Genomic DNA, 21,652 nt, shown 5'->3' with positions numbered 1-21,652 from the left:
GCCTTGCTCAAGTGTTAGCAGTGCGTGTCCTTCGGCCCCCTACCCTACACCAGCCCCAACCCCTCCCCTCTTGTCACTAAAAAAAAGCCCATTTGTGCAGAACAGAGAGCTCTTGACCTCCCGCACAGCTCTATCCCAGCTAGTTAGGGTGGTTTTGGGGGGGTAGCGGTTGAGGGACTGCTGCTGAGAGGTGCTCCACTCAACAGGGTCCCCGGTGCGCTGAGTGCCACACACAAGGACACTCCCCCAACCCCCTCAGCCACCCACATCCCCGGATAGGGGAATCACTTCATCGTGCCACAGCTGTATCGAGTGGTGTTCGGCACAGCAGGATCCCGGCAGGAAAAAGGGTTTCCTAAACCGCCCCGGGGGGGGCGAATCCGAAACCCCACCTGCCCGTCCCAATTTGCTTTGGCGGCCTGAGAGCCGGCCCAGGACAGCAGTTCTTTGGGCCATCGCCCTGGGACAGGTGCGTATCCAATTGCCCTGCACCTGTTCGAACAATTAGGAGATGAGCCTGCCGTTCTCATGGGTGCTTCGGAGTGGCCTATAAATACCCCCGCACATGGTCCTCCCCATGATCCCCTGCTGGGTCGGATTTGGAGGAGGGCTTTGCCGTGTGAGCGGCTGTAAGGGCAGCTCCTTCCTGCGCCGTGAAAGCTGATCAGGACCGCTCAGGAGGGAGGGTGGGAGGGAGGGAGGCGCGGAGGACACCAGAGCGGCCCGGTCGCTATATCGGGAAACCTTTCCATCACATTCTGTACCAGGCCAGCACCTGATTCCTTGGCGGGTAGAGCTGCGAACTCGTGTCTTACCCCACCTCGCCTGCTCGCGTTGTCCTGAGAGGGACTGCCGTGTGACTCTTTAGTGGGTCCTGGGGGGTCTGCCAGGGGTTTGCCTCACACCCCCCCATCAACCCGTCAGCCACTGCTGAGGAACCAGCCCTCCTGGGGGTGGGTTTCGGAGGCACCATCAACGGTGTGGTCCTCCGAACCGTGGGGGACTACTGAGGGTGCAAAGGAGTGAGAACACTTGATGGAAATGACCTTTTCACATTTGGCATTTATTATAAAATATTAAACTATTATTATTATTATTATTATTATTATTATTATTATTACACAGCTGCACAGCAAGTAGCACTGGTGCCTAGCAGGGCCTGGACTACACAATCAAGTATAGGTTCAATATCCATTCGGTCTCTGTGGAGTTTACATGCTCTCCTCATGCTGCTGTGTGTTTCGTCTAGGTGCTCTGGTTTCCTCCCACAGTCCAAAGAAATGTGTTTCAGGTGACTCTAAATTGCCCATTGTCTGCGTGTGTGTGTGTGTGTGTGTGTGTGTGTGTGTGTGTGTGTGTGTGTGAGAGAGAGAGAGAGAGAGTGAGTGTCACATCCTCCCTGTTGTATGTCTCCGCGGTGTGATCTCAACACTACACGGCAGTTACTGTAAGTCGCTCTGGGCGCAAGAATGAGCTGAATGAACAAATATGACAAATACGATGATATGGTTGGCGATCGGGGGCTCATCTCCACACCTCGCTCCTCTTGCGTTCCCCAACGTCACTCGCGAGTGGAGCACGAGGGTTTTCAAAGAAAACATCAAATGTAAGTACGTTCATAAATAATCACATTTTCCGGAAAAACGCCCTTCAAAGAAGACAGAATGGAACGAGTTTAATCGAATTTAATGTAAAGCGGAGGCCGAACTCTCGCGGGCGATGTGGGTGCCGAAGGGCCCCGCCTCGCCGCATCGTCTCGGCGGCCCATTGTGGAGCTCGCCGCTGGCAGGCACCAGAGGCCCCGCCGTGCGGCGTTCGTCGGTTCGAGTTGCGGGCCCCATTGAGCGCCGAGAGCTCAGGTTGCACGACCGCTGCGCTGCTCCAGTTTTATTTTTAAAACCCGGCGAGGAAACAAAAGGCCCCAGTCAGGAATCCTCTTGAGAAGTGGGACCCGAGTGGAACAAAACCAGGAGCTGTTACGTCACCGTGTGTCACTTGTCTGGGGAAGGGGGGGGGGGTTAGCTTACTGTTAGCACTGCAGCCTTCGCCTTCTGTGGAAGCGACTCGGGGGACTGGGGGGGGATCCGGATTGATTTAAAGGCCATGAAATGTAGATGTTTGTGGAAAGCTCTTCGCCCTCCCCGTTTGCCGGGACCTAAGAGCAAGCAACAGGCGGGGGTGGGATGAGGGGCGGAGCCTATTTTTTTTCTAAAAGGACGGGGGGTGGGGAATGAGTCCCGCCAAACTAAACAATGGCTTTGGAGAGCAGCAGGAGAGGAATTGTTTTATTGCGTGTGTCTGCGTGCGTGTGCGTGTGTGTGTGTGTGTGTGTGTGTGTGTGTGTGTGTGTGTGTGTGTGTGTTCTCACTGTCTAATACCTGGAGCAGTCCCAAAGCCCCAGAGACACAAGAGCAGGGAGTCCCGTTCTGGTTACGTAATCCGTCCAGCCCTGTACCTCTCACACACACACACACACACACACACACACACACACACACACACACACACACACGCACAGGCAGGCACCTATACTTTCCTTTGCTCTTGCTGCCCCCACTCCTCATCCCCATCCCCAAAATCGTCCTCCCGTCGCCCATCAGCCAAGCGCTGGCACCCGGTGTAGCCGGCTCAGCCCAACTCGAACCATCACCCCGGTAACTGTTTCCCTGCCAGCTCCTCGTCTTCTCTTGCTCACTTTTATATATTTATTTCCACTTTTTTCCCCTCCGTTTTCCAGCTCTTAGTGACGCACTAACACCATAATGAAACCGTTAAACAAGGGCCCCTGGGGGAGGGGGGCTGGTGGGGGTGGGGGTGGGGGTTCTTTGCCGTTCGCACTGTTCCCGAAGTGTGGCACACACCGCTGGCGCACTATATTTACCGCCTGTCCGCTTTTAGACAAACGTTATTTTTGAACGCAGCGCCTCTATTTGCGGGTCCAACGGATGGTGTCACACCGGCGTGTCGCCGCCGTGCCCAGGAATCACACACCGTTTTCATCTTTTTTTCTTTTTTTTGCAAAGTACTTCTCAGCCAAATAGCCCCCCCCCCACCACCACCCCCACTCCCCCACCTTCTCTGTTACGAGGACGAGTGGGAGCGCCCGTCTATTGGATTACGGTTCAGAATGTAACTTGGCTGAAGCGGTGGCTGACGGCTGACCGGACGGGGACGGGGACTAGAGGACGGGTCACCGGGGGTGCCGATCCGAGCCGAGCCTGTGACATGAGGAGCCCGGGTTTGAGAAATAGAACAGGTACACGCTTAGTGTGTGTGTGTGTGTGTGTGTGTGTGTTTACAGGCCTTCTGCTGTTGTAACATTCTCATGTGCTTTTTATACTGAGCCTCAATGTTCCGGAAAAAACGACCCTACTCATTAATTCAGTAGCGTGATGAACATGAGTGCGGTGCAGAGAAATGCATATGAATGAAATCTTTCAAACATTATTTTAGCTGCAGTTTCGCATTAAAACACCATTTTTGTGGCCCCGTTTGTAGCCTGTATCACTGATACACTGATTAATATATTTTTCCTCCATTCCTGTTCCGCTTAATTGTTCATCACGCTTTTTTTGTCTCTTATTGACATATTTATAGAGCTGGACGCATATACAGTATATATTTTAAATCAGCTTGAGTGCCTTTCCATTGGGTCCAAAGCGGACGATCCCTTATAGGATCTGTACCCATTGCTCTGTAAACACCGCTCCCCCTGCTGGTCACAGCCCTCTGCGCACCTCCTTCTGTTCCTCCGTGGGGTAGGGGGGGTGGGGGTGATGATACACAGGGGCCTGTAAGTGAGTCCAGCGGGGGCTTCCTGCACTCATGGGACACACACCTCCCCATCGCCGCCTAGTGGTGGCAGTGGGAAAGAGCGTCGGCGCCACATCACTGTCACGGATTGCGTTCTGCGCTCATCCAGAACGCGAAGCCCTAATTTTATTGCTTTCTACTCGTTATTTAAATTCTTTCTCGTGTCTCTAGCGTAACTTTTACGCCGAATGTAGAAAATCTGTTTCCCTGTGCTGCATATGCTGCACGTGCTCTATAGAAAGGGGAGCTGGTAGCGTTGTGGTCAGCGCTGCCGCCGGTGGGCCCAAAGGTTGCAGGTTTGAATCTTGCCTTTGTGACACCCTTGAGCCAGCTAATCACTTCTGCAAAAATCATCCATGGAAAGGTGAATTATTGCAAATTGCTTTGGAAAAAGATTTCACATAAAAGAATAAAGGTAATAGGGGGTGCGGTGGCGCAGTGGGTTGGACCACAGTCCTGCTCTCCGGTGGGTCTGGGGTTTGAGTCCCGCTTGGGGTGCCTTGCGGCGGACTGGTGTCCCGTCCTGGGTGTGTCCCCTTCCCCCTCCAGCCTCACGCCCTGTGTTGCCGGGTTAGGCTCTAGCTCCCCGCGACCCCGTCTGGGACAAGCGGTTCTGAAAATGTGTGTGTGTGTGTGTGTGTGTGAATAAAGGTAACATTAAAAAATTTGAATGTCCATGTGCCCTGTGGTGAGCTCCCAGTCTCCCTGTCTGCATCCCCTTGGGTGGGGTAGGCGGTTGAGGGTCTTCCCACTAATACTGACAAAGACCCCCAGCAGTCATCTCGCTGCCCTCATGTGTCGCCTTTCACTCCCCCCCCTCCTTAGTGTGGCTGTGCAGCATTGTGGACGGCGCACGATTTCGATGTTTCGACAAGTGCCGTAGCGCTACCGGCAGGGCAGACGCGGTGCTACCGAAGTGGGTGCATCGCGAATGTTCTGCCGATACCGCTGCTCGCGGAAAACCGGTCCAAAATCTAACGTGTCGCAGGGTGGTTGGACAGATCTGCGAAACGTGCTCAAGTGGGTCACATTTCCCACAATGCAGCAGCCGCCCGGCCTTAAAATGGCCCAGAGAGGAGCGTGGGACCGCTGCGATTCTTCTCACTTCCACAGTGCTTACAGCTCCTGTCTGAATTTTGTGAGAGTTGGAGATTGGGAAAAATGTGAGAAACGTAGCACACATTTATGGAATGGTCAACGGTCAGGAATGAGGAAGGTGTGTGGAGATGACCTGTTTTTCTTCTTCCAGTCCTTTTGAATTACTTTTAATTTTATTGCAGTGTGAAGGGCGCAGTAGGTTGGACCAGGTCCTGCTCTCCGGGGGGTCTGGGGTTCGAGTCCCATTTGGGGTACCTTGCGACAGACTGGCGTCTCATCCTGGGTGTGTCCCCTCCAGCCTTTCGCCCTGCATTGCCAGGTTAGGCTCCGGTTCCCCATGACCCCGTATGGGACGAGCGGTTCAGAAAGTGTGTGTGTGTGTGTGTGTGCAGTGTGAAGGTACACACACACACACACACACACACACACTGTCTGAAACTGCTTGTCCTAACACAGGACAACACAGGGCCAGAGGGAGAGGGGACACACCCCAGATGGGACACCAATCCACCACAAGGCACCCCAATGAGTACTCAAACCCCAGACCTCCCACACAGCAGGATCCAGCCAAGCCTGCTGCGCCACTGCAATCCCCTGTGAGGGTAATTAAATGTTAAAATGAAAAGTCTTACAAAGTGTTTGATTTACAATAGCTATATTGAAATTTTTTACAGAAACTTTCCTCTAAATATCTCAAGGCAAGACCCATGGGATGGGATAAATTCATCAGCAATCTGGCTTTCAGGTGGTGATGGTGATGTATTTTTTTATTTTGATTTTGTTTTAAACGAGACTTAGCTTCAACGGAATTTGAAGTCAATAAAAATATTAAGATAAAAGGGTTACGCTGTGTTTCACCGGTCGGATAGGGTCTGGAGCACAGCGACCCTGCTCTGGACAGAGTGCTATTGCAAGGCAAACGCAACCTGTGTTTAAGCAGCCGACCAAAAGGTGGCAGTAAAGAGCACCTTTAGAGAATAGAGGTGCAGACAGCCTTGTTAAACCCTCCTCCAATGGGGATTGAAAAGGACTTTCCATAGACAACATATTTTAATTATCATTGACTATGAAATAACTTCAGTTACAACGTATCTGTAAAGTTAAAAATGTTAAAATACAAGTACAAAATACAAATAAAAATAAAGTATTTTTAATTTCATTTTCAATTTTTTTACACCTATAACTGAGGTTTTTACAGAACCTACCTTGACAATAAATTGAAGAACATCTGAATGCTATTGTATTTGCATTTATTAACTGTGACCTAGTGGTGGAAGAGTGTTTTGAATTATGAACAAACTGAATTATGAACAGATTTCTAGTTTTCTATGTTCGTAAAGGAAGGGGGTGCGGTGGTGCAGTGGGTTGGACTGCAGTCCTGCTCTCCGGTGGGTCTGGGGTTCAAGTCCCGCTTGGGGTGCCTTGCGGTGGACTGGCGTCCCGTCCTGGGTGTGTCCCCTTCCGGCCTTACGCCCTGTGTTGCCGGGTAGGCTCCGGTTCCCCGTGACCCTGTAAGGGACAAGCGGTTCTGAAAATGTGTGTGTGTGTGTTCGTAAACTGAGGGGAAAGTTTACAGTGTTCAGTGTTTTAATGGATTAATGGAAATGAGTTTCGAGAGGGTAATACCCCGTTTCACGTGGGGAGGAGAGCAAATGCGTCACACTTCCCATGTGGAACGAATGCTGTGTTACTGGAGCCACACAGCTGCACGCAACCGGGTCATTTCTCTCCAGAGCTGCGTCGGTCATCACGGGTGTCGCGAATTCCTGGGCCAGAGACACATTAAGACGCAATCTCTGCCCACTCAGTGGCGACACACCAAAGGTGCACAGATTGAAGGCTGCTTCTTATTTCCCATTCCAGCCCGGGGGTGACAACATAATTAATATGTTTGTTGGGTGACTCTGTATGATGCCAAAAAAAGCGGAACATCCACTGTAAACCCATAAAACGCGGGATTTGCGCTCCCCGCGCCATTGGTTGTCTGCGAGTGCTTTTAGGACGGTGCCTTTGTTCTTGAATAAGGCCATCATGCTGGCTCCCTTTGAGGACCATAATTATGTATTTGCTGATGTGTGTCTGTATGCTGTGTGTCGCAAAAATTGCAGCATCCATTCAGATTCAACACACACTCTAGATCTGGGGGTCTGCATGCAGCAAGGGAAACCATTTTCAAATTGTTAATACAGACTGTACCAACCATAAATGCTACATATCACATTCATTTATTTAGCAGACACATTACTCCAAAGCAACTTCCAATGAACTCTATGTGGTGTTTTCAGCCCACACACCTCATTCACTGTGGTGACTTACACTGCTGGATACACTACTTACACTGGGTCACTCATCCATACATCAGTGGAGCACACTCTCTTTCTCTGTCACTCACACACTATGGGGGAACCTGAACAGCATGCCTTTGGAGTGTGGGAGGAAACCAGAGCACCCGGCAGAAACCCACACAGACACAGGGAGAACACACAAACTCCATAGAGACTGAGCGGGGATCAAACCCATGTCCTGTCATATCCCCCAGGCACTGTGAGAAGGCAGCACTACTCACTGTGCCACCCAGTGTCAGAGTAATACAACTGCAGACACATTTGAGCGCGCGCACACACACACACACACACACACACACACACACACACACACATTCTCAGAACCGCTTGTCCCAGACGGGGTCACGGGGGAACCAGAGCCTACCCGGCAACACAGGGCGCAAGGCTGGAGGGGGAGGGGACACACCCAGGACGGGATGCCAGTCCATCGCAAGGCACCCCAAGCAGGACTGTGGTCCAACCCACTGCGCCACCGCGCCCCCTCACATTTGAACAAACGTGAATAAAATATAATAAAATAAGTAATCATTGTCCTGTAGAGACTGGAGATTGAATATGCGCCTTGCTGTGATTTTTACCCCTTCGCTGTTGAGACTGTGGCACCCCGGGCACCCCTGCTCTGGTGTCAGAGCCCACTTGGCAGAGCTGACCGTTGGACCGTGAGCCTGTGCAAAGAGAGCGGCGTAGTCGGGCTGCATTATAAATACACACAGTTTCAAAGTCCTGCGGGGGCTATCAGGGGCCGTGATTCATGTCCCGCCTGCCGCGCAGAGAGGATCATGTAGCGCGTGCACTTAATAATAATAATAACGGTAATTTAAAGAGCCCTTTGAGCTCTCTTAGTGTGTCAGGAGTCGCGTGTGCGCTGCGGTGAGTGGGGGGGGGGGGGGGGGGGACGTCAGCGATACCTGCAGGATTGAATCTGGGTAAATATGAGGGTCGGGTCAGGTGAGGAGCAGCTGACGTCTCACCCTTCCGTATACAATTTCTAGGCAGCAGGCGGCGTAACGGCTACAGCGCCACACAGCTATGTGAGGTTGCAGTCTGAAGTCTCGGGTACATTCGTTCACTCATCCGACGCTTTTCTCCAAAGCGACTTATAATGTTACGGAGCTTGCGAATATTTACTCTTTTCTACAGCAGGGTAATGTCACTGGAGCAATTTAGGGTACTACAGCAGGAGGTGGGATTCGAGCTGCCCAGTGGTGCCCAGATGAGCTGCTTTGAGGGTCTCCAGCTTGTGCTGAGATGCCTGTTGAGTTCTGGCAAAACTGATTTGATACAGTCAAACGCTGGGAGCATTGTTTTCATTTAAATTTGTTTTTCTCTCAGCCTCTGCCTCGGGGAGGTGCGGGATAATGAATCCCCAGTGGCTCGTGAAAAGAGCCCGAGAGAAACCCTGGTCAGATGCTAAGCGGTGGTGGCAGAACCATGATCTGGTCCATCTGCATCCCTCAGAAATACCGCCTCCCCCCCCCGCACCACGTCATATTCCATCTCCCGGCGTGTTTTGTCACGGGTGCGGGTGTCCCAGCAACGCAAGCGGGTTCGAAGGTCAGGATCTGCCTGCCGGACAGAGTTCCTGGGCGCCGCGAACCTGACAAATACGACCGGATGGCGACCATCCAGTCGATCAGAGAAAGCAAACAGGAAGCACACACACACACACGCACACACACGAATTCACTCACACGTTCGCATACACTCATCTCTCAAAGGTCTACAACAGGGGTCTCCATACAGCCTGCATGACCGTTCGTTAAATTAGCAATATATACTATATCTCCCATAATCACTGAAACTTCTATCGAATCACATGGTAATATAGTTACAGTCAGACACACACACCGAAACACAGACAGGGCCTAAGTGAAACACTATAAAGTAACTACACACACACACACACATACACACACTGAAACTGCTCATCCTATGCAGAGAGCCGGAGCCTAACCCGGCAACACAGGGCGTAAAGCTGGAGGGGGAGGGGACACACCCAGGACAGGACACCAGTCCATCGCAAGGCAGCCCAAGTGGGACTTGAACCCCAGACCCACCGGAGAGGAGAACCCGGTCAAACCCACTGCGCCCCTATATAAAGTAACTAGTAACTCATTAATGTAGACATTTAAGATTCAGTACTGTCTACCGCTCACTGTGAGGTTTACACGTGTGGCCCTCGAACCTGTTCACAAAAACGATCGCGGCCTTAGGTTCGACACGGTGGTCTGGAGCCTTTCCCCCGTGAAAGATGATGTGCGGCTGCGGGAAGATAAACAGCTCCGCGATCCGAGCGTTTGTTTTCCCGTCTCACACCCGTCCCGAATGATGATCTGTTCTTGGAGCAATCGCCGTGACGCACCCTGCCAGCAAATGAGGCCAAGAGGGACACATATCGGAGGCCCTGCTCCCGCCGCGTGATCGCACGTTCCGTCGGTGCCTTAATTCGATCATCGTTTGGGGTAATGCGGGCTCTCGGAAGCCGATGGGATCCATCTAGAACAGAGAAACTTCCGGAAGGCTTGGCAAAAAGACACTTGCGAGACTTCCTGCGGAAGCAGCCATTGCGCTGCCATGGTCCGCAGTCTCCAGGCGGGTGATTTCACTACGCCGCCTCCAAGGTTTCCAGACGTCTTGCGAGTCCCTGTGTCCGTGCGGCCCGTGACGACACGTACCGCTCTGACGGACTTCGGCGACAGCGAGAAAGTAAACACAAGAACCTTAGCCAGACGAGGAAGACGTCAGGGGCGCCTGGCTCTTCGTCATTCCTTTCTCCGCACCCCTCCCCCGGTGCTTCCTTTGGTTCGCCAGACAAAATGTGTTCCATCTACGAAGGCTCCTCCGGGGGCTCGGGAGCGATTTCCCAGCTTCCCCATGGGATCGCGGTCCAGCTGTTTTGAGTCCAGCTGTGTGGGGCCAGGGCTGGGGGGGGGGGGGGGGGCTTTCGTGAATCCAACACACACTTGAGGAGAAAAAGCCCCGCCCACCGGCTGCCGTTCCCTTGTCTTTATTCCACAGGGGTCGGGGGGGGGGGTCATGTGTTATGTCATCGCGTGCGCCATATTGCGCCGTGGTCCGGAGGGGACGTCATCACCGGTGTCCCGAGGCCCGGAAAAGCCCGGCGAGGTCTGATGGCGCAGGACACAGAGGAGGACACACAGGAAACTGGGGTACAAATGTATTGAGCAGAAACACAGCGAATTTTTCACATGACCTCAGTGCACACATCGTTCGCGAGCGAGTCTGAGATTCCAGGGACGTGAGAGAACAGTTAATACCTTACTGTACGCTTGTGCCCTATCTCAGTTGACTTGATAGCAAATAAATAATAAAGAGTAGCAGATAAATAATAGATAACAATAAATAAATTATATAAAAACCATTCCCCGCTCACTCTTCTTCTGTCCAGTCACCATTGTGTCTTTTGTCATAAGAACATCTACACTTTCTGCATACCATATTAAAAAAAAAACAAAGCAAAGGCAGCAGGTAAGTTCTGGTGTCAAGGTTGCAAAGTTCAACCAGAAGGTCTTTGGTTCAAGTCTCGGGAAGGCTCCGCTCTAGAATTCTTCAGCGAAGCGCTCAACAGTGAAAATACATAAATTAGTATTTATTAATGTCTTTCTCCAAAGCAACTTACTGGGATTTGCCCATTTATATAGCGAGCAATTTTTACTTCATCAATTCAGGGTTCAGGATCAGTACCTAGATCAAGGCTGCTGCAGCAGGAGGTGGGATTCAAGCCTGAGTTCTTTGATTTCAAGCCATGAGAGTAACCGCCAGGTCACCTGCAGCCCAATAAATAAATGCGAAGTGTGAACACAGAATCGGAACCCCCCCAAGGAGATGGGTCGGGGGGTGGGAAGATGACATGCGGTTTGTATCCCGGTGCCCCAGGAAGTTGCGCTGGGGGGCCCTTGGGTACCTTGAGCATGTGGCTTGCGACCCACATTTCTGGACCTGTCAGTGACGCCTCCCTCCAAGTTGTGGGGGGTGATGGGGGGGGTCCTGTATTTTTAATGACGCTGCCCACCTCGCACAGCTCCTCCTGGACTGCCGCCTGGGACACACACTTGCATACACGCAGACAGACACTGACAGAGACACACACGCAGACTAACGGATGTGAGTCTCTCAATCATCTCCGCAATCTCCTCAGCACAAGCAAGTCCATTAACTGAGGTTTACAAAAATAGTCTGTTTACGACATCTTTCCTTCTCTCAGTGACACACAGACAATAACCCGTCTCTTGAATGAGACATTTATACAACACGGACCGTTAACATGTAGCCTTTATTTTGTATTTTTCTGGCTCTCTCATTAGAATATGAAAAAGTGAATAAAGAGGAAATAATTCATCTGTAGGTTTAATTCAACTTCCGTCTGTAGCCGGTTAGAAAACATCGGGAGCTACGTCAAAGTGCAGCGTCAGAGCGTAGGAGTAACGTTCGGGGTTTGCTGGAAGTAGCGCGACACGGAGGAAGCCCCGCCCACTCGTCCCTTCCAATGAGCTCTCGCTCCTCAAAGTCCCGCCTCTTTTCCTGAGCTCATACCAGATTCAGCCCCTCTCAGGACATGCCCACATCCACGTGGGCATGGCCCTGGGCCATTCTTTCAGATGCTCCCAGCCAAGTCTGGGTCACGGCACCAGGGCCACTCCTCGCCGAGCCCTTCCGGCACAACAAGAGCAAGTGCCGCAGCGCTGGTCCAACCGCTCTCGTGGCTTCAAGATTATAAGCTTCATTCCTAAGACGGGAGCTATTGCTGTACACGTGACTTTCTTTTTACCCGGAGCGGTTGCTACGAATGTCCATTTGGCAGAAGCGAACATCACTTTGGACGGATGCTTCTATGGGGCACGGTAAATCAGGACCAAAGACGGCCGAAAATCTGACATGGTTGCATAGGGATGAGCCCAAACATCTGCCAGTGAGCACCATATTACCAGGTTTTTGAGATTCAGAAACTGATCACCTGCAATACAAGATTGTTTGTATCAGATGATGACCTCAAAGGAGACAGAGTCTTCCCCCAACTTACGAAGGCCATTTGATCCTGAAGAACCTCTGTAAGGTGAATTTTGTAAATCAAAGATGTCATTACAATTAGTTCCAATGGTAATCAATTTTATATTTTCCCAAAACTGGCATCCAACTGAAATGGAAAGTTAGTTCAGTAGTAACAATATTTATCATAATGCGACATAACAAGGCAAGTTTCCTCCCTTCGTTAATTTCTCCATAATACTGTATGACTGTTTACCTGTGCTACTTTAACGCTTTTGTAGTTATTACATACCGACCACTTAACAAATGTTCACAGACAAATTGTCACGTCCACGCCTACAACACAAGCGACAACACCTGACTCCGCACTAGCTCCTAAGTAATCGCTCACCCTATAAAGACTCTCTTCAGCTCCCGTACCGTTGCGGAATCTCATTTGGGACAACCGCCCTTCCTCGCGTTACTACACACATACACTATTACTCTGCTCACGATCTCCGGTTTTTTGACTCCTTGCTTCGTTCTCCGACCACGTCCATGAATCCTCGTTCCTGTCCTGATCGCCGATTGACCGACCCTTCACCTGTCCCCGGTTTTGAGAACTTGCCTCTTCCCTCAACTTCTTACGAACAACGCTGCACTTGGGTTCAGCCATCCCGGCTCCCTGTGTTCCGCGTGACAAAAGCATACATACACGTAATACTTGTTAACGTATTAATGTGATCTGTGATGCAATAAAAAACAAACCAGTAAAGACAAAAAAAAAAAATCAATGAAAACAGTATAAATAAATTTACTGTCTGAATAAGTTGACGTAGTTCTGACAGGCTAAGAGGGGGTCATGATTACCAGGATTTTGACAGGTGACACTAGCAAACAAGGGCTAACAGAGGTTGAGAAGTTAATGCAATGCAAACCAAACTATGCATGGTGGCTCTGGTCTTGTACCGCTCACTGTTGGGCGGCTCACAAAAACCGAAATTCGGCCTTTGCAAATACAAAGAAATACCTTTCGGTACTGAATGAAGCTCCTTAGAAAATTCTCAAAAAATCAAATGGATGTCACTTGGGCTATGACTATATCCCTTTTTATAAGTTTGAAAATGAGTGCCTGAATGGGATATTAACCTCTATTACCTGAATGTTAAACCATGTTTCACTTCACCCCCCCAAAGACAAGGTGGCACAGTCCATTTGTTCTCAGTGTCAGTCATATTACACAATGAATTTGGCCACATGATTTATTCATTTCTTTATGTTCTCCATGAACTTGTCAGACTGGACTAAATTCAACATAAACACAATGGAAAGTTTTTAAATTCTGACAACATTCACAAGCTCTAGGGAACAAAGAAATCCACTTCTAGACAGGCATGAACTAATCTCTATAGGAAACATTAACTGGTTCACAACACTGCTGCCAAACTAATTTGTAACTGGTTTTGTGGAAACGTGTGGAATTCACGAAAAGAAAAGAAAAAACAAAGCAGAGGTATTAATATGTAATTATCTTCTTGCAAAACAGATGATTTCCACTGTTTACACCCAACCAAACAGTATGAATAATACATGGAAAAACTGCTCACCACGCACAAAAATCAGATCCCTCCTTTTTTTGGACAGCTTGCAGGACATAAATGTTTTACAGCAACAAATTTCAGTGAGGGGGAAAAAAAATCTGCAAGTCTGCAGTTTCTCTCGCATCTATCTTTAATGTGACATCTTTGCACGGTCGAGAATACGTTTACCGATGTCTACTACATGCTAGCAGGCTGCAGAGCTCCAAAAATAAACATGCACATGCCATGTCTCATGGGTATCGGTTGTCCCCAACATTTTATAATATGTGTTGTCTACCCTGGCATCCATAAATCGCGTCTGATGTTTTATGAATCTCCTAAATTTCTTTATATACACTGGCTGCTCATCTTATGAACATAGTCTGGACCATAAGTCTAAGCTTAATTCCAGTTATTAAGCAATTCTGTGGTCATTTTTACCACCAAGTCAAAATAAATAAAAAATTGATAATACTGGCATTTTTTTTTTTTTTTCACTCATTAGCTGTGCATTTTTCACTCGTTGTATATTTATTCACCAGTCATTCTGTAAAAATCTCGCATATAGCTATAATAAATAACTACATTGAAAGATTTTTTATTTTGGTATTGTAATTGACTTTAAGCTACATTAACATTTAAATTAATGTAAAATGAATGAAAATGGAAAGATTCTGTTTCCATAAATTCCTACTCAAAGCCCAGTGGAAAGCTGAATTAAGGTTGTCATACACTCCTATTCTCTTTGGAGCACTTTGTACTGCCACCTATTGGCTGGTCATGTAATTACAGGTGGCATTTGCTCCAAAAGAAACTGAACACGGAAGGCCAAGGAAAAGCAAATAAAAACAAATAAATAAAGAGGAAAAATGTTTGTGTTTTCAAAATGGATAACTTGGCCATTCATAACATGAGGAGCCAGTGTATATGGATGTGGATTTTGAATCAACAGAACTTGAAACTGCTCTCCAGGGTCAGTGCCCCCAACTCTCCAGCCACACCTTCCCCTTCATATACTACATCACAAAGCCATTGTGTCTTGCCTGCAAAAAGGTCTGAAGTTCTAGAAGAGATAAAAGGAAGAAATGGGTCTGAGCTCTTTAGAAGCCAGCATTACGCCAGCAGCAGCACACATTCCACGCTCACCTTGCAGCTCCCCCCACAAGTTGTTATAGTGCAACAATTTTAATTGGAGCCCGAATGGTTTAGGGGGCAGCGGCACTAACAATGGGGGATGAATGGAGCAGGAAATGCCTGTGCCCAGCATACTGTCCCCCATGGTAGCCTGCTGCCCACCGTGGCCCTCGGGGGTGTACCTTGGAGAGGTGACATATGCCCAGAATTGATGCTACCCCCTCCTGCCAGCCCTCCACTCATACACAACCTCCACAGCAACCCCACTGTATTTACTGTGCAAAAGGACATCAACCACCTTGGCCAGTGGGTCTGGGGTTCGAGTCCCGCTTGGGGTGCCTTGTGACGGACTGGTGTCCCGTCCTGGGTGTGTCCCCTCCCCCCTCCAGCTTTACGCCCTGTGTTACCGGGTTAGGCTCCTGCTCCCCGCGACCCTGTATGGGAGAAGCGGTTTCAGAGAATCTGTGTGATGATGATCATCATTATTATTATTATTATTATTATTATTATTATTATTATTATTTCTCTGCTTAGCCATCAGTTTTACCAATTTATAGTCCTGGGTGTTTTTGATTTCTGTTAAGTGTCTTTCTCCAGTGCTAACATCAAGGACTCTAATCGTTTGGCTTCAAACCCTTGGCTTTAGACAACCCCCAACTGTACCCAACACTCAGATATGTCTTACCAAGTTTCGAACCTCTGTGTGTTGGGTGAACAGGATGACACCCACACTACTGAAATGACTGGTGATTTCAACTTAATGTGGGCTGCCTCGACACGGGTAAGGAGCATTCATCAGTGAGAGCTCCTGGGAGGAAGAAGGCAAAGAGCACCTGGACAGAAATTATGGGACAACACCTGGTACAGAAGATACAGAGAACACCTGACATGAAGAACATGGGGCTCACATGGCACAAAGAACACAGAGATCCCCGGGTACAGACAACACTTGACGTGGAGAACACAGTGAGCGCTTGGCAAAGGCGGAAGGGTCACGAACGTGGATCTCGCCGTGAGGTGTTATTTTGTACTTCTCGTCCAGCTGGATCAGTCGCCAAGCTGCCTTTTGCCCCAGACACAAGACCCCGTGCCGCGTGCCGCTGATGTCATGCCACAGGTCGGACTCCACTGTAACCAGGCCCTATTTTCAGCCGTGTCTTCTGTACAGTGCATGACTTGGCCACACGCATGGGGCAACCCCCCTTGTGCCACATCACGGTCCCAGGATGAGGGGGCACATACCTAGCGCGCCGCCCGCTGCACAAGGAATGGAAAAAATACCGGCTAAAAATATCCCCTGCAGCCACCCCCAACTGAGTCCGCACAGGGGGGTATTTAATATTAGAAAGTTCTCTGAATCCTGAGGAACCCGAGTCCCTCCTGCCCCAGCCAGCCACAGCTCGATGGGGTCCCAGGGGCCGAGAGTCACGTCATCGTGTCCCGAGTTCTTCGCTGGGAGTCACGAGGGGGACCTCTTACTGTCACCCCCCCGTCCCAACATACACCTGACCGTGTGTGGCCCAGAAAATACCTGGAAATGAGGACAGGAGGAGTGGGGGTGAGTGGTGTTTCAGGGTGGGGTCATCCACGGGTCTCTCTGAGGGTGGGGTTGGAGGAGCAACCTGGACTGAGCTGCCCCCAATTCTCCCCCTCAAAATTCCAGGTACTGTTCAGCTGGGATCCAGGTTCGAGCCCCACCTCCTGCTCCAATACCCTCGATCAAGGTACTTACCCTGAACTGACAAAGTAAAATATTCCCCCGCTGTTCAAACGAGTAAATTATTGCAAGTAGCTAAACACGGTAAGTTACTCCGGGGAAAAGCAACCACTAAATAAATAAATGTTCCCCACATTATTATGGGCTGCAATAATGTAAATGATCTAGTGACTCCCTCACCGATTACTGTGTTCTTACTCTGTAGACACTTTTGGACAGGGTAACTGACTGCACTTCTGTTTTACCTCTGACAGTCACACTGATACCTTTGAACTGGACAATACAGGTAAACCTCCTCACAGATTGCATTTTATTATATTTACCTGATGCTTTCCTCCAACGCAACTTACCAAGTTAAGGTCACAGTTATCACAAGCTTACTTTTACTTACCCATTTATACAGCTGGGTAATTTCAGCGGAGCAACTCAGGGTAAAGTACCTTGCTTAAGGGCCCTACAGCTGGAGGTGGGGATTGAACCTGTAGCCATTAGATCAAAAGGCAGTAGCTTTAACCACTACACTACCAGCTGTCACCGCAACTGTATTTCTCTATGCCCACAATGAGTAAACCCCCCAAAAAAATCCCCCTCCAAAAAAATCCCAGTAGACATTCCTATGTAATCTATATATATAGATTACACACACACACACACACATATATAGATTACACACACATATATATATATAAAGAAAAATTGCCTTTCACCCCCACATGGGATGGTGTGTGTGTGTGTGTGTCTTCCCCATGCTCAGGTGCTCTACCAGAGGCCTTGGAGTTTGAGGGTTCTGCGCAGTATCTTAGCTGTTCCTAGCACTGCGCTCTTCTGGTCAGAGACTTCAGATGTCGTCCCCGGAATCTGCTAGAGCCCCTCTCCCAGTTTGGGGGTCACAGCCCCAAGTGCTCCTATTACCACTGGGAACACTCTGAACTTCACCTTCCACATCAGTTCCAATAAGGACATCAGGACAACTTGATGACAAGTGGGCTACTGGAAGCGGGCGTTCAGGGACACGGACTGAGAATATGGAATTAATGGAGTGCTGCTATAACGGCAGACCCAAGGAAAGGGGTTACATGCACCGTATGTGGGAACTATGGGTGAGCAAAAAACCAACATCCACACTAACCAAGAAGCACCTGGCAGCTGAATGCTCAAACAACAGCACAAGAGCAGACCCACCCACTATATATATATGCATTGTTTTAAAAATTGAGTATTACCAGTTTGTGTTTGTCAGCTTTCAGAGGTGTGCATCAGTAGACAGCTCTAACCACTGCGCCCCCTGCTGCCCCTGTGTGTGCAGACAAACCCGACCACCTAAAAACAATGACAGCTTTAGGGGGCGGTTTCTATTGTGGAACCCGTGTATAAACGACGTAAAACTTCGGTACGCAAAGTGGCCCCGGTCTGCGCCGCATACACCGTCGGGCGGCCGGCCGATGACCGGACCTGGTTCCCCTGAGGAGCGCCGTGCCTGGGACGACTGCCAAACCCAGGCCATCATCGGTCACTCAGCGCCACCCAGCTGCTTAAACCGGTCCATTCAGCTCCTGCTATGACCCCGAGACCCCCTGTGTGTCTCTCCCTCACTTTCCCCTCTGTGTTTATGTTCTCCCTTGGGGAAACTCAGCAGATGCTTCGACCCTAAATGACCTTTGTGACTCACAGTGTATTTTAACTTTGTGTCTGCAGCAGTACCATGTTTTTACTGCAGCGCACCTCCTCCGATTATTTCTTCCACCCATGACCTTTCGGTTAGATGCCCAGTATATGAACCACTATTCTGCTTTCCTACTGAACACCTCTTCATGTTCAACCGAGGTAAAAATTGGTTCATTGACCTCAGATGAATTGGGATCAAAGGGGTCAAACAGAACCAGACAAATAATGAATTAGCCTTTGAAGAGCAATATTTCTTTCTCATTCACTCTTGCTTTTTTTGACATTAATCCAAGATGGTTTGAGTCATAAATTCATAATCACATTAATGCTGGCAATAAAACTACAAAAAATGACAGTCTGCTGCTTCACTTATTCATTCATCTTCACCGTCTTTTATTCCCAGGAAATGGTCAACAAGACGACTCTTTTGAAACCAGCAGTGATTCTGAAACACTACCATGTAATGCTGTTTTTAAGGGTGTTTACATGTAACCTGAAGGTTGTTGGTTCAAGGCCTGCAGGCCTCCACTTATGCCGAATTCCAGTAAAACACCCAGATGTTGGAACTGGTCAAATGTTAACTGGGTTGAAATAAAACTTGGACAGCAGGTGCTCTAGTGGTTCAGAACACTAGAGGTTCAGAAGGTTGCTGGTTTGACCTCAGGTAAAGCATTCTGAAAGTCTCGGCCAGGTATGAATGGAGTGATGCTGAGACTGTGAGAAAGTTTATTGACATCATTATGACTTTGATGACAGTGCCATGCTGTCAAAGTTGGAGTGGACAAACTAAAGTAGAAAAGGGTGTAAACCCGTCTACCAAACACCGGAATGTTCTGTCAGATGAGTAAAACGGGTCAAACTATTTTTTAAAGTTTTTCTGAGTTCACCCGATATGCTTTGCTCTTCTGTATGAGGAGAAACTCCACTTCCCAGAATTCTTTGGTGCGACTGACCCTGGAGAGGTAAGGACTTTGACACCTGAAAGGTGTGTGATGACGGAGTCTCTGTGACGTAACGGAGCACACACACGAACACACACACATGAACACACACACATGAACACACACACACACACACACACACACACACACACACACACACACCCTCCCCTACCCCCCGTCATCCTGCTGTATGTAAAGAGGCGGAGCTTGTGGTTCCCCTGGAACGATGCGATCATGCAGAGGCAGGTGGGGTTGGATGGAGGCGCGAGAGGTACGATGTGACAGGTCCCCTTTTCCTTCACCACATCCTCCCCAAGCAGCACTGCTTCATAAGCGACACAGGGTTTCCACGACGACTCACCGCTACTTCCACTTCTCCTTGGCTGCAGGCTCCGCCCTCTTTTCCTCTGTACACCGTGTGGCCCCATATTTCTCTCATAATGTGTGGGTTTGGAAGTGGAGTCTTCAAGCAACCTAACCGTAACCCAACCCTTAAACCTAAGGTTCTATGCCCAAGTCCAAAACTTTGATCTGCGGTTGTACCCTCTTGTTAAGCTCCTTAAATGCCTACCATCAAAACTGTATTCATAACAACGTCTTAGCCTATTAAAATTAATTTCTATTGGGAGGCGGGAAGCGGTGTGCTTCCACTTCAAGGACACAGGCTCAGATCCCACCTCCTGCTCTAGTACCCTTGATCAAGGAACTTATTCTAAATTGATATAGTAAAAATCACCCAGCTTCATGAATGGGTAAATCACTGTAAAACAGCCTTGGAGAAAAGCGTCCGCTAAATGAATAAACTTAAAATATGAGGGCAAGTCAAAAAGTACCCGCAATATAACACGAGTGCAGATACTTTTTGACTTACCCTCGTATATAATGCAAAACACATAATAATATACTGACAGAGCTACTCGTTTTTCTTTTGTTCTTTGAGAATATTTTATATATGGGCGCAAAAATAGTGCAGCATAAAGTTCTGCAAGGCAGAAATACGAAGCATCACTGTCGGAAAAATCAAAGATGCCTCCTCACCGTTTAGAACAGAAACAACGTGAACGTTTCCTGGGGCCGTGGAGTGATTTAAATTAATATAGATCTGCGTATTGGATTCTTATCATAACGGGTTTAATACCCGGGTAAAATCTGAGCAGACCTCCAGTCGACGAACACAGGAGAAATGACTGAAGGGCAGCATTTCCGCACCTCTCTACTGCACCCATCGTTTTTCATCAAGCATTTACCTTCCTCTGGGGTCGAAATCAAATATAAATGTTTTTGCTGCTTTTTTCCCTGATCCGAATTCTTAAGCATAGAGGAAAATATGGCAGTGATTTTTAAAAAACATGCCGGCACTGGACAACAGCTGAAAAAAGTCTGGAGCTTATGCAACGCACGTGTGTGTCCTGAACTTTCATTCTCGGTGTGGTGAACAAAGCGTCGCCATGGCGATGCTGTATCAGCACCTGTGGTACCTGTGTGCACCAGGCCTGCAGGGAAATGCCTGTCGGCAGGATGTGGCTTCTGGAGGGTAAAAACAGAGGAGGTAAACTCGGTGACACCTGACCTATTTAGAATGGCCTCCCACCCCCCCACCCCCTTAGGGTGCATTAACCGTCCTGGACATACCGAGTCGCGTTATTCCACACGGTGCGTCTGCGTTTCTGGTGCGCCAGGTTAGTGTTGGGGCATCTCATGGATCCACACGCACACATTGCTGTGTGTATGTGTGTGTGTGTGTGTGTGTGTGTGTGCGCGCGAGTGTGAGTGTGCACCCCGTGCGATTGCATGTGCATGCACGCCCTTCGCAGTCAGTATTTTTTTGCAGGCGTCATGTCCCCGGGACGGTCCCTAAGCACTGGCAGTGGTTTTGACACAGGAAATGGTTAGGAGTCAAAAAAAATAGAAGAGCGCACTTCAGAGCGGTTCGCCTTTCTAACGCGCTCCAAATTACGTGAAGGCCTCTCGCCCGCTGCCTTCTCTCGGGCGCGAGCCGTCCCGTCCCCCCCCCCCCGCAGGTGCCCAGGAGCCGGACGGTGCCGCGCAAGACGGGTGCCGCCGATCGCCTGCGACGCGTCACGGTCCACGTACTTCTCGCAGCTTCTTTCCAAAACAGCTCCTGGGATGACGCTGGTTAGTGGGCAACGGAAAGTACATCTGCACTCGCACCCCCAGCGCGAAAACCTACACGCCGCGCTGCTCCTTTCCAAGTCGCCAAAATCATTCATTCTGTCTCCTTGAGCTCGAAGTTTTAAAGAGGAACCGTTCGAAGCCTCAAAGTCACAAACAGGCGATCGTGCGTGAAAGTACCTTAATTTACTACAGTTGTAATCATGCTGTATGTTAGCTGTGTTGAATTGTTTGTTTAAA

Source organism: Scleropages formosus, chromosome 18 (genome assembly GCF_900964775.1).
Source record: "Scleropages formosus chromosome 18, fSclFor1.1, whole genome shotgun sequence".
In the NCBI taxonomy this organism is placed as follows: domain Eukaryota; kingdom Metazoa; phylum Chordata; class Actinopteri; order Osteoglossiformes; family Osteoglossidae; genus Scleropages; species Scleropages formosus.
The sequence above is the reverse complement of the archived record's forward strand: the minus strand, read 5'-3'. Positions refer to the sequence as shown.